Genomic DNA, 14,199 nt, shown 5'->3' with positions numbered 1-14,199 from the left:
GGTACTGTCACCAAGTTATTAGCTACCAGGAGTAAACAGCTACTGAAAACAGAGAAAAATAATTCCATCATTTTGTTGACAAAGAAAATTATATGTCACAAAGCTGTTATGGAATTTATGAGAATCAACCACCAAAAAAAACACCACACCACCACCACCAAAAAAAACCCCACACAACAAACAAACAAAAACAAACAAACAAACAAACAAAAACACCAAAAAGCAAAACCTTCTGCAGAGTTAAAGTTACAGCAACAGCTCAAGCTGAGTGCCTGCAAGAAGGAACCTTGGACAAATAAATCTCTGGGCAATTGTGCCCTTGTACTCTACGTTTCCAACCCCTCACTCGACAGTCCATATCAACAGTAATAGTAGGGTTGGAGGTCTCTGCTCTTGCTTGGTTCCTTTCATTGTCTCTAGGTGAGCTGTTTTCTTCTATCTTCAGGGTTGCAGAATGTGCTGATGAACGCAGAATCTGTTAGTGTAGTCTTTTTTACATTCTTATCTTCCAGTTCAAGCCATCTTTGTGACCTTCCTTACTTGTAACCAGGTAAAAATTCAACAGCAGGCAGCCTTAGGCTTCAGCAAATTTAGCTACTTATGCTAAGCAAGTTCTATACAAGATCCTTCTATACCAGTAGCAATACCAAATTGCACAGCAATAACTGCTTTCCTTTAGCTAAGTTAGGAAAATACAGCAAATCATTTAAATGACTGCATTCAAGTGTAATGGTCAAGCCTAAGGGCTATCTAGATCATCTGAGATCTTGCGTATACATAGAAGATGTAACATATTAACAATAGTCATAACACTGGAAAACCTCAGGGATACAGTTAATCTAATATAATAACGCTCTGAGTTAATACAGTTTATTCATCTTTCCATATGGAGAATGAAATGTCTGGAATGGCATAATTGCATCCATTTGGTGCTATATCAGTAAAGATAGATGGTAAAGACTCAAATACCTCTTTAAACTACAAAATAGTCCCAAATATACTTTCTAGGATTTCCTGATATTAGCTGAGGCTGGACATATTCAAATCATAGCAATTAAGTGCGGATAGCTTTTGGCAATTTGATAAGAAAATTGTAATTATACTGTCATTAATGAGGTTCCTTTTTCATATTGTGTCTGGTGTTCCTTTTACTTTAGCTGTTAGGTAGAGTAGGAAGCCTTAAAGGTGTTGAGAGGCAAGAGTCTGTCAGCTGCAGAGTTCCTATTAACTGCTGGGAAATAGCAAGGAGATCAAGTGGGAGGAAGGAAGAGAGATATTTGGTAATAACCAAAGGAACAGAAAGGATGTGGAAGTAAAAGATGTGAGCTGAATACATAATATATATATATATATATATGTAATAATAATAAAAAATAGAATGCACAAAAGAAGGTGAGAATTGGAGCAGGATGAAGGTGAGGATGAGATGAAAACCTGAGAAAGCAAAGTATGGTCTGCTGGGATCAGTAGAGAAGAAAGAAATAATGGTGGAAGGAAAAGATTAAAAGAAGCAGAAACAATGAAGAGAAGGTTAAAAAAAAATAAATTAAGCAAAACCTTAAAATCCCCCAGATGTGTAATAATTAGTGGATAACATTTTGTTTTGATGATATGGTTGGAACAGGATGATATTCCATGATTTTAATCTCCTCTTGATGAAATTTAAGGAAGGACTCACAGGTAATGTGTTCTAAATCATGAGGGTGCTGGCCTGGTGATAGTAACAGTAAATCATATGTTTCCACTAGATTATGTTTTATTCTTTGAACTTGAAGCATGGTAGTCACTGACTGAGAGATTAAAGCTTGCTCAGTCTTCCAGAATGGAAAGGATGTAAAGGAAATGTGGATCTTCACAGGTCAGTCAAAGAAATTGGCTTGTAAACTGCTTCTGCTGGCCAACTCGAATGTGTTTCTCCTAAAGACAGTATAAGATCATGGCTTGTCTTCATCCAAAAAAACAGGGGTCACTTGTTAAATGGTGTATGAGACTGAAGACCTGTCTCCTTAGAAGACTGGAAAGACAGAGACCTTTGAAGGACAGAATGTGGGGATCGAGGCGACTGAGCTGTGGGAAGAAAATGAGAATTGTTAGAGTTGAAGATCTGAGGGACTGGGAGCCACTTCTAAAGATAGTTTTAGATGCATTTATGATTAGAATCTATAATTACAGAGAGCTATGCAAATGGCATCAATTTAGTTCTATTGATAGTTTTCGTTATGTCTTGTAAAAATCCAACAATTTAAGGAGATCTGTCTGCAGTGAAGTTGTATTATTTCAGCCACAGATTTTCTGAACTTCAAATGTGCTCCCAAGATATACTGTGTGAGAGAGCAGGCTGTGGAACTTGGGCAGGTGTCTCTGTTATATTCTTGGAGCCTAGCTTTTACCATCAAAATTGATGATGCACAAAGAATCTACATCCATCCCCTGCATAGTTTTAGTGTGTTTTGCCAAAAATGAAATCCCATCATAGTTAAAGGTCACTAATTGGGAGTGAAGGGAGAATATAGTGAGAAAACATAGTTATCATTCGTGACAAGTGATAAGAAGCCAAACAGATAAAATAAGCAAGCCTTTCCTTTCTTTAATAATTTCAAATATATTTACAAAAAAAGATAATCTCAAGTATATTTCAGTTTAATATCATTTTTATTACTGCCAGATATTGCCAATCATTACCTTTTTATGAGGATATGCCATGCTTTGTTGTTTATCCTAAGTCATCAATACCACGATTACTATGGGTTAAGTAAGATTAGCATTGCATAATCTAATTGGTATCACAACATCCTAATTCCTTTACTTTGTAATTTCATTTATTAAATTTTTATTGGGAGTAGATTTTTTCAAAAGGACCAATCAGTAAGTTGTTTCTCTAGTCATAGCTAATGTGGATGTGTGAAATGTTGATTTGAATTTTTATAAGCGATGATGGATACAGTGAAAATTAGAAAAGAACTGCTCACTACCTGGAGCAGTTTCAGTACAAAAATTGCCAGAAACTCAAATAATTACAGGAATTGCTTTGGTCAGTTAAAAGTAGTAAAATTGAAATTTGTTTACAAATATGCATCAGTTTAGGAAAGGAAGCAGTAGAGAATTTCCAGTCTAATGTAAGAATAACGAGGAGCAGGAGGTAAGTAGAACACAACAACCTGTCCAGAACCTTGCTAAGATATCATTGACAAAATAAGGTTGAGAAATCACACAGTAACATCAGTGACTGCTAATAATCAGCAAATCAGTTTTATTTCTAAACTGAAAGTGGAGTGGTGGAAGGTGGCTGTGACACATGGCATGCATCTGTTTTGGACAGTCTTGCGCTTTGTGTTGTGTTCAATGTATGTTTAAGCTTGCCCAGGCAAATCTGTCATGGTGTATTCCACAGGAGGTTAGTGACAAATTCTGCAGGGCTAGTGACTGGGAAAGCATCAGACAGCAGTTAAGGACCATCGTCTTTGGTATCTACAACTGCTGGTCTAGTTCCTCATAATGGTGGATTGTCTCCTCAGCAACAGCAATGCTCTGTCTGTAAATACGCAGCTTGTCTGCATAGCCAAAACAAAGGAACGCTTTTCTCAACAAAGGAACAGATAATCACCCCAAATCTGCACTGGCTTTAAAAAGCAAGGGTAAGGTATATACTTTGGTTAAACCTGGCTTAGCATGGCTAAATTTGCACTCCTTTGTCTCCTGCTCTATTAGTCTAAAAGAAAGCTTAATGAGGAACCCAGAGAAGTCAAAGAATAACTAGTAAGAGACCAAGTGATAGTTCAGTGGAGGTTATGCAAGTGTGAGAGTGGTCTTAGGCTGACTAGGCACTGATTACAGGATCAGAAATAAATGCAGTGCAGAATCTTAAGAGCTGAACAAGGACCCCAGTCCATGGACAGAGTTTAGACCACACTCGGAGTGTGGTCACGTCTCAAACCCACAGTCCGAGTCTCACCTTTGGTCAGCGATGCTAGGATGCTTACTGTGTTCTGCCTATCATCTGTTGACTAGAAAGCACCTGATAGTCTGAATGTAGATTTTTCCATGCCTGATTTCAAGATCAAGGACATCAAATACATATATATATATGTATATATATGTGTGTATATATACACACACACACACACATATATACATATATATATATAAAAGGAATAATTTGGTTTAATGACATAGAGTATGCAGAACTGTTTGCCCTTGATAAAGCAATTTCCAATGTATTTTGGAATACATCAGAAAGGGATGGAGAGCATTGTTTAGATACAAAATCACCTAAGAATGTTTGCAATGTCAAGGAGATACACCCATCTTAATTTATAAGCACACTAGAAACAAAGGTGAAATACTGTCTTCCACATTGGGAAGGAAACATTTTACAAGTTACATTCCTTGCTTTACGTTAAAGTGCAGTACATTTTGGGACCCTGCCTTCAAAGGATTTTTTGCTCTGTTAAACTGGATGTAGCAGAAGTTTTCAGGCACAGACATACAGTTGGTTCTGTGGGTTTCAGTGCATTGATGCATTTGATTCAAACACAGTAGGAAGAGGTTCCAGTTCAGAGATGAAAAGGATTTACCAAAACTCATTTAACTTTTTAGAAATGTGAATGTGCTGTCTTGGCACAAATCAACTGCCAAGTGCATTTTAAGAATAATATAATCAATTTACAGTAGAATTGCACCATAGATTTAACTTGACCTACTTTTTTTTTTTTCCCCTGTAAGTTATTCATCTGTAGAAGAACTGCAAAATTATACTAATATTTTTTAAAAAATTATTAATTCAGGAAATACTGCATTGATAAAAGTTTTTCTCACAATTTTTGAACATTTGGAGATTTTATTTTCCCAAATTAACATGGACATGGAGAAAAAGCAAGGAAAAAACAATAATCATTCTAACAGTATTTGCTCCCATGATGTGTATGTCCTTCCTAAAGGTGTAAATGTTAAGTGTGTAGGTGGTTTTCAATACAATCTTAAGAATCATGCTAAAAGTAGTTTAGTGTTCAAGAAATCCCACTTTGCAGAATGTAGGTGCCCTACACATCAGAGCCCACTTACCACTTTTGAGTTGTAATGACCAGTAATGAGCACTGCCATCCACTTGGGAAATCTAAAAGCCATTGAACTATCTCTGTACTGCACATGTTAAACTTCCCTATCCCCAAAATGATTTTGTGGGCCAGTGAGCTGTGTTCAGGTTTATTGGATTCACTGATTAATTTTATAGGTTGTGATATTAGATTTTTTGACATCAAACTTTGTAAGTGCTTTGGTATTTATTTATGTTAGTATATGGTAGCAGTAGTGCTGCTTTTGAATGTATAGAATTGAATCTTAATTTTCCCTTAATATTTGCAGGGTCAAAGTTTGTGTGAACAACTGATAATTTGATTTGTTAATGTTGAGAATTTCTGCAAGAACTTTGTTTTAACTGCCTCAAAGAAATGACTGATCAGTGGAAAAAAAGATGCCATTCCTGTTGTGTGGAACTTCATGTCTGAATCAAGGAGGCTAAAAGTTCATTTTTCAACATAAATTTTAAAAACAAATTTTTTAATATATGCTTGTTTAAAATATGGACTTTCTGTATTGTTTATCATTTTCTGTAGCCTTGTATATTAGATTAGAATATGCCCTCAAATGTGTTTCTTTCATACTTCTGAAATGTAGGTTCCCTTAAGGAAAACATCTGAATATCTCCCATATGGCCTTCCTTATGAAGCTACAGAATAATTAGTAATTTTCTTTATTAAATGAGCTTATCTGCATTCCATGTAAGCATAGCACTAGATGTAGATACCCAGAGAGCTTACAAAACTTATTGTAATATAGTGATATTGCATAAGAGAGATGCTTTGACACTGAAAATATTATTTATTCATATTTCATTAGGCTGCTAAATCTTAACAGCAATATATTCAGATTAAACCAAAGTAGGCAGCTCATTGTCCAATAAGAGTAATGATAAATTTAAAAGCTAGTGGATATGTCAAAGGGAAAAGAACAACCTAAATATTTTCAGAATTAATTAGTGGTCCCATATTACCTCATTCCATCTTTGTTCTATTATGAATGTTTGTTTTAGTTTGTGTATAATGGTCAACTCTTAGATGTTCAATCTGCAGAAGGTATTTGCCTAGTTTTATTTTCATAACTTTTTCCATTTGTAATCTGTTGACTTGCTCTGGTTTTGGATGGGATATGATCCCAACAACTAATTCTATTGAAGACCAAAGTGAGCCTAACTGGGAAAGAGTGGTAAAAGCGCCCCATTTTGACTGGCCCGGATGCTCTGTGCACCATTGTCATAGACTGCCTCAGGAGAGGATACTTCAAAGACCCAGAAGGGTACCGACAAGCTTTTGGCGTGTATGCCTTTGAGACAGAGGAAATTAAACAGCTGTCTACCTTGCCCAGTCTCTCAGAGGACCCTTCTGTTATGGTGTTGCTTATGGTTGAAGAACAGCAAGTGCTGATCATTACCTCAGCGGTGCTCAGGTGGTAATATTGCATCAACCAAGACACCCTACTTTCCATCCATAAGGTGATTCATCGATTGGAGAGACAAGGAGTGATCAGCTGAAGGAGTGGGTGAATTGAGCAAATTTTCAGAATTTTAAGCCGTTTAGATGGCTTTAGATATTGCTGAATGGGAAAAGTGGCCCATGCTCTATCTCTGTACTGACTCATGGATGGTGACAAATGCCCTGTGAGAGTGGTTACAGCAATGGAAGTAGAGAAACTGGCAGCACAGAGGGAAACCTATCAGGGCTGCCACATCATGGCGAGATATTGCTGCCCGGATAGAGATCCTGGTTGTAAAATTATGCCACATAGATTCTCATGTATCCAACAGCAGGCCACTGAAGAACATCAAAACAGCCGGCAGAAGGATTAGGCTGTGAAGATAGAAGTGTCTCAGGTGGATCTGGACTTGTAATACAGGGGTGAATTATTTATATTTCAGTGGGTCTATGACACTTCAGGCCATCAAGGAAGAGATGCAAAATATAGATGAGCTCATGACTGAGGGTTGGACTTGACCATGGGCATTATTGCACAGGTTATCCATGAATATGAAACATGTTCTGCAATTAAGCAAGCCAAGAGGTTAAAGCCTCTGGTATGGAGGATGATGGCTGAAATATCAATATGGGGAGGCCTGACAGATTGATTATAGCACACTCCCACAAATCTGCCAAGGCAAGCACCATGTGCTTGCAACAGCAGAAGCAACCACTGGATGGTTTGAAACATCGCGTGCTTCATGCCACTGCCAGAACACTATGCTGGGCCTTGAAAAGCATGTTCTGTCATGACATGGCATCCCAGAAAGAATTGAATCAGACAATGGGACTCATCTTTGAAACAACTTGGATACCTGTGCCAAAGAGCATGGCATTGAATAGGTGTATCGCATCCCCTATCAGGCACCAGCGTCAAGGAAAATCAAATTACACAATGGACTGTTAAAGACTACAGTGAGAGCAATGGGTGCTGGGACATTCAAACATTGGGATACACATTTGGCAAAAGCCACGTGGTTAGTCAACGCTGTGAATCATGGTTAGTCAACACTGAAGGCTGAAGGACCAGGGTGCACTTGATGGGTAATGTGGAAGGATGGGAAAGTCCAATGTCTACCTCTAGGGGTTTTGATGTTGGGTTAGAGTAGACAATAATTTGAATTGTATGATGTGAATTACTATATAATACTGTATGTCAGTACTATTGTGGTTACTATATGCCATATCAATGGTATCACAGTAAGAATCACCTAGACTAATGAAAAATGAATTTTGATGGAACTGAGCAAAGTACAGTGGTGACAGAACCGGACAAGCACAGTGGTGGTGGAACCAGAACTGGCTTCAGCATGCAAAAGTTCAACACCACACACCATCTCTCCTGTACTGCAAGACTGTTAATGGCAGATGGATCCCAAAGTCATGGACTAAACAAACTCAATGGACATTTTAGGAGGATGACCCATAAACTGTGGGAATGATATCTGTGTGTATATATCAAAAGACAGGAAAGGAAGTGTTAATTAATTGAGATGTATTAGAAAGTGTACCTGAGCATGACATAGATGATATAGAATAAGGGGTGATTTTGGCTGAGATAGAGTTAATTTTCTTCCTAGTAGCTTGTATAGTGCTGTATTTTGGATTTAGAATGAGAATAATGATGATAACACATTGATATTTTAGCTATTGCAGAGCAGTGCTTATGCAGAGCCAAGGGCTTTTTAGCTTCTCATGCTGCCTTGCCTGCAAGCAGGCTGGGGGTGTACCAGGAGCTGGGAGATGACACAGCCAGGACATCAGACCCTGACTATCCAAAGGGATATTCCATACCATATGGCATCATGCCGAACAATAAAACTGGGGGGGTTGGCAGGGTGGTGGGTTGCTGCTGCTCGGGGAGTGGCTGGGCGTCATTCAGTGGGTAGCGAGCAATTGCACTGTGCATCACTTTTTTTGTGTGTTCCAGCTGGGGTGGGGATGGGGGTGGTTGGGGTGGAGTGAGCAAACAGCTGTGTAGTGCTTAGCTGCCCGCCAGCTTATACCACATGACTATATCTGTCACTTGTGCTGTAGCTTCATATATTATTCTGTTCATCCAAATACTTGAGTTGTATGTCACATACAGAAGAAAAAGTTACCATAATTGAATATTATCAAAGTTTCTTTAACCATTATATAGCAATTTCTTTCACCTGGTGACTCTATAACACATGACAGGAAATTTGTCAGGTACCTCAGCAAGATGCCTGAAATTTGACCTATTACTCAAGCCTTTATTCCTTTTGTCCTTGAGGCTGGTGCATTTATTTTATTTTTCATGTCAAATGATGTCTGTTTGCCCCCAATATCCATGCCTTTGTTCTTGTGATGGCCCTAGGAGAAAAGCAGTCACATAATTTTACTTTGGTACATATCTTTTTTATTTTTCTGGACTCCCACTAGGATAGAAGACATAGGTTAGAATACAAGAAAAAAAAAGTTTCTATTTGTAGCTGTATGTATTTGTTACATGCTCTAAAACTGACAAGACAAACATACAGCTATGACTATTGCTTATATCATGCAGTTATAACCATGACCACTTAATCATATTTCAGGCTAGTAAGGCAAATAACAACACTCAGAACTACATGTAAAATGTTTTACTCAATCAGAATAGCCAATTTAAACCTTATTCCTGATTTTGTACCCACCAAAGGCATTAGAATTAATAGGTGGATGTTGGTACCATCATATGAATAGCCTACTGCAATTGTTATGACAGTAGCATGAACTGCAGAATCTGATGCTGACTTCTGCTATTTAGCACACATAATTTTTAATCCTGCTAATTCAATTAACCAAGCTCTTTAAAGGGATGATACCAAAACCAAAAGGATTTTCTGAGGATTATGTTTAGTAAGACTCTTACAGCAAAATTCCAGAAAAATCTGCAGTATGACCTTGTATGATTTGGAGAGTTTCAGGGTGATAAAGCTGAAGTAGTCAATTTGTCCATTTCTGCCCCAAAGGGAATCCATCTCAGAGGGATGCTGTTCCAGCTCAACCTTTTAGTGAAGTTTGGTTGTGTTAAATTTTGCCTGGAACTTGTCCCATCAGTTGATAGTTTAACAGAAGTGGTTATTAGCTATTCCACTTTGTAGAAAAGGAAAATCTGAGCATGCTAAAAGGATCCAAGTGTATTAAGACAAACACTCAAATTTCACAGAAGTAATTCATGTATCTATAGTAAGTTATTGTTTATAAAGGAAGTTGCTGATAATTGATATACCTTTAGGTGAAAAGTAACAGTGTTTTCTTGGAAAACAGACTTTGGGAACTATCAGTATAAAGTTTAGCAAATGCACAGCAAAGCAGTCTTCAAAAGCTGAATTTACATACTGTTTTAAGATTACTGCACTACCTTTTAATTTCATTTTTGCTGATGTGCAAACAATTAAATGTTGGTCATCTTATTATAATTCCTGTGTTATCTATTTTGTTTCTATCATTAAATCTCAAAGCAATCTGCAGTTGAGGTCAGTATTGTAGGTCCTGTTTCATGGGAGAAGTAGAAGTGAAATGACTTGTCCAGCACATCCAGAGGCTGAATTGGGAAGGGAAATATGACTGCATGAAATAAAATTACGTTCTGTTGTCCAGTGGGACGTGCTGTCTCCCCCATGCAGTAGAGCACAGGGAGAAAAAAATCCTATTTGTTTCATCTTATTTATGTCATAGTGTAGGTGGTTGCTTTAAAAATATATATATGTGGAGAACTGATTCAACAGCACATACTGGATATAGAGAGACTACAAGTTTGACATGATTAAGCACTTAGCTAGGCTATATGGTGATTTTATATATCCATGATATACATCTGACATCATCTGCCAATGTGTACCTGGATATTGTAAAAGAGTATCAAAATCTCATTCTAATTTCCTTAGATCAGGTTTTGATTGGTTATTTATGCTTTAGTTTAAAAACAAAACAACAACAACAGCAAAAACAGCCACAAAATACAGCCCAAATAATTATAAGGTTTATGTCTTTACAATAGCAGGATTGAATAAATGGGACTCTCCTTTGAAAATGTACTGTTTTGATGTAATTAAGTGACAGCAAATTCATCCTTGTTTTTTCCCATCAGTGATTTTCATCTTTGTAAAAAATTCAACAGCTCTCTACTAGAGCCACTCAAAGAACATTGTGCCCCTTTGGCACAGACTAGTAAACAAGTCCCACAGAGCTTGGAAGATTATCAGCTGCTGAGGAAGCAGACGTTTGCTGTGAGCCTGTAGACATACACAGCAGGGTACATAAAATAAGGTAAAAATAATTGTGCCAATGTGTCTGGTTGAGAAAATCAAAATTCCTGCAAGAGAGAAAATAAACAAAGATACAGGATAGAATACTGTAGTAACATCAGAGTAAGGTGGTTTGTGGTTGAGCTGCTTGAGAACTCAGTTTTGCTCTTTGCATTTTGCAGTGATAAGAAGAAGAGTGGTGTTGTGGATGTACGACAGGAAAAAAGGAAAACAACGGAAAGACAAAGATGTAACTGAAAATATAATCTAAAATAACTGCAAATGGGAGACAGAAAGTAGACTTAAAACATTGATCCTTAATGGGCATGAATCAACACTAAAATCACTGGACTAATTTATACCATTTAGACCAGTTTATTTAGTTATCCTTTCAAAACTCCATCCCCAGAGAGAAAATAATATTAATTAAATATTAAAATAATTTGTGGAGAGAAAAAGATATCCAACAATTAAAAGATGTAAAGAAATCATTTTAGGTTTTTGCTTTTTACCTGCCTCAGGTAAGATGTGCTCCATTGCTTTTGCTTCATGTGCTGCAAAAGCTGCAATATTCTCCATGGCATTGCTTTAAGTGTCTCTAAAGTTTGTGTTAGAGTAAGTGAAGTGGTGCTGTAAAGAGGATGTGGCTGAGATCTCAGCCATTCTGTTGTATACTTTTTTACAGGGTTATGCAGTCAGAAGGGACAGAATTTGAGACCTTTAGGCTACTTTCAGGAATGGCAGGGCTCATGGTAGGGTGGCTCTCCCAAGAATGGTGGCCTAAGGACAGCCTTTGCATAAACATGCTGTGTAGAACTGTCAGCATGCCCTGATGGGAGATGAAGGCTAAAGCAAGGCAGAGGTGCGCTGAGGAACTATGTGATCCAAAAGGCATCTTCTAGACACCTCTGTCCTTTTGCTGACAAATTACAGAAAGAGCATCTGGGCTCCCAGGTATCTTAGGTACCTACATTAGCTGATGTATAGAAGAGTATCCAGCATAGTCACAGAAAAGAGCCAGAGCATGTATGGGCAGATTCAATATATGTGTCTGATCATTTAAATCATGGAAGAAGCCTAGAGGAGAAAAATGAGAAAATAAGTATTATGTGAGGAAGTAGTAAAATGAATAGTCATATAAAGTTTGAACAGTTTTCTAGCTTATCTCTACTTGTGCATATTTACTCCAGAATATCCACATGTTGCTGTAAATTGTGGTTGCATTCTTGACTTCCTCTTTTTCAGAAAGGTGCCTATGTTTGAGCCTTTTCTTAACTGTCAACTACTGCTGCTGTAGCATTGCCTTTCTGCTTTCCTTTGTGTCATTGTGGCCTTGCATCTGTAGAAAACAAACCAGACATTATGTATGTATTTTACTTGGTTTTCTTTTTCTTCAGTGATTTGTTCTCTTTTTGCATGTTGCAGAAAATTTTCCTCTGCTTTTGGAGTCTACTAAGGTTTTTATTAATCTGAAAGGGAATCAAATAGAAATATAAAAAATAACTTGTGTAACATACAAAATCCTTTCTTATTCTTCAAAGATTTTCTTTTTCTTTACAATAGGTGTTGTGTCATTTCTCTTTTCTACAACATTTTAGAAAGCAATGAATAAACTTATTTGGGTTTGTTTAAACTTACTGGGATTACTAGTACCATAAAGATACGGACTTACTAAAGTGAGTCCAGCAAAAGGTCACAAAGATGAGGGAGGAACTGGGCCATCTTTTATATGGGGAGAGCTTAAGAGAGCTGGGACTCCAGCCTGGAGAAAAGGCTCAGGGGGATCTCATCAATGTACATAAACACCTGACAAGAAGGAATGAAGACAAGAGAGCCAGACTTTTCTCAGTAGTAAACAAGAGAGAAGAAATGGGCACAAATGAAAAAAACATGACATTCCATCTTAACGCAAGAAAGGGTAACCAAGCACTGGCACAGGTTGCCCAGAGAGGCTGTGGAGTTAACCTCCATGGAGATATTCAACACCTGACTGGACGTAGTCCTGAGCAACCTGCTGTATGTGGCCCTGCTTGAACAGGAGGGTTGGACTTAGATGATCTCAGTATGTCACTTCCAACGTAAATTATTCTGTTAATCCATGATTTATTGCAGTTCTTTTCCCTGTGTTGTATGATTAATGCTTGCCTAAAAGACAACTAAAGTTAAATCTTTATTATGTAATTATTTGTTAGCAAACAACTATTATTATTATTTAACCTGGTAATCCTGAAATGTTCTGCATTTTTTTTCCCCTCTCAACGGTTTCAACTGTTCCCTAATGATCTTTTTTTTTTTTTTTTTTCCAGAATAAATCCATATAATCCTTGTAAATCTGTCTTTTATTTAGGAAGCAGATGTTAATAAAATTCTCACAATCCTCTAAATGTGCAAATCAAATGTCACCAAGTCAAGTGCTTGATTAATTTCTACTCAGCAAAAGTACTTAAAAGTCCTGCATTACACTTGGTATTCTTGTTCTTTCTGAAATAAACAATAGTCAGTAAATGTTTGCAGTTTCCATTAGAGTCTATGTATGTTTGGTCATTTGGCCTTTCAATTCTTGGTCTAGTCTTGCAGTCTTGTCTCTACTACCCTTTTACTTGTGTCATGGGTTACTATACAGAATGAACAGGAATGAAGGAGTTAGTTCCTATGTCTGATTAAAGTATAAGTTGTGACAGGCATCACCAAACTTAATCAATGACAGCCATTTATGGGAATAAGGAGAACATGATATATATCATATATTAAACAATAGAAAGGAAAAGTAACATATGGCTTTGGAAACACTGAGCAAGAAGGTGAGATGTAGCTTATGAAGGGAAACAGCTTTGGAGTCTTTGTTTCTGTTGATTTATCTGCAATAGGTTGCCACTTGCTATGAACCATTTAGAAGAAGTCAGGTTTTCACAGTCATCTTAATGTACAATGTGGTGCAGCAGAACAGATGCTTAGCTTCAGTGTCCTAAGGTGCTGCATATGGGACTCATGGCTTATTGCATTAAGATAACCAATTGTCAGATTGTGGAGTGATTTTCAGGGCTTTCTAATGTGATCTGGAAGGATGTATTCTAATTGAGATACAGAGCTACTTTTAAACTTGGTGTCTAGATGTAAATAAAAGTAGATTTAATCTATTAAGGTGTCTGGTACTTAAGAAACATCTAAGGAATCTGTATTTGGAAATGAAGACCTTGATCTTCACTGAAATAAAAGTTTTTGTGAATACTATATCATTATATATGGATTCCACAAAAATATGCAAGTGTATTGGCAAAAATTGGAGATGAAAACTGTTGTCTTCTTTTTCTAAATTATTATCTATAGTTGATCAACAAACACTGAATAACTACAAATTCATGATGTAGTTTCATACT

Source organism: Anser brachyrhynchus (assembly GCF_964034855.1).
Source record: "Anser brachyrhynchus genome assembly, chromosome: 4".
NCBI classification, from domain to species: Eukaryota; Metazoa; Chordata; class Aves; order Anseriformes; family Anatidae; genus Anser; species Anser brachyrhynchus.
Note: the sequence above shows the minus strand (reverse complement) of the source record.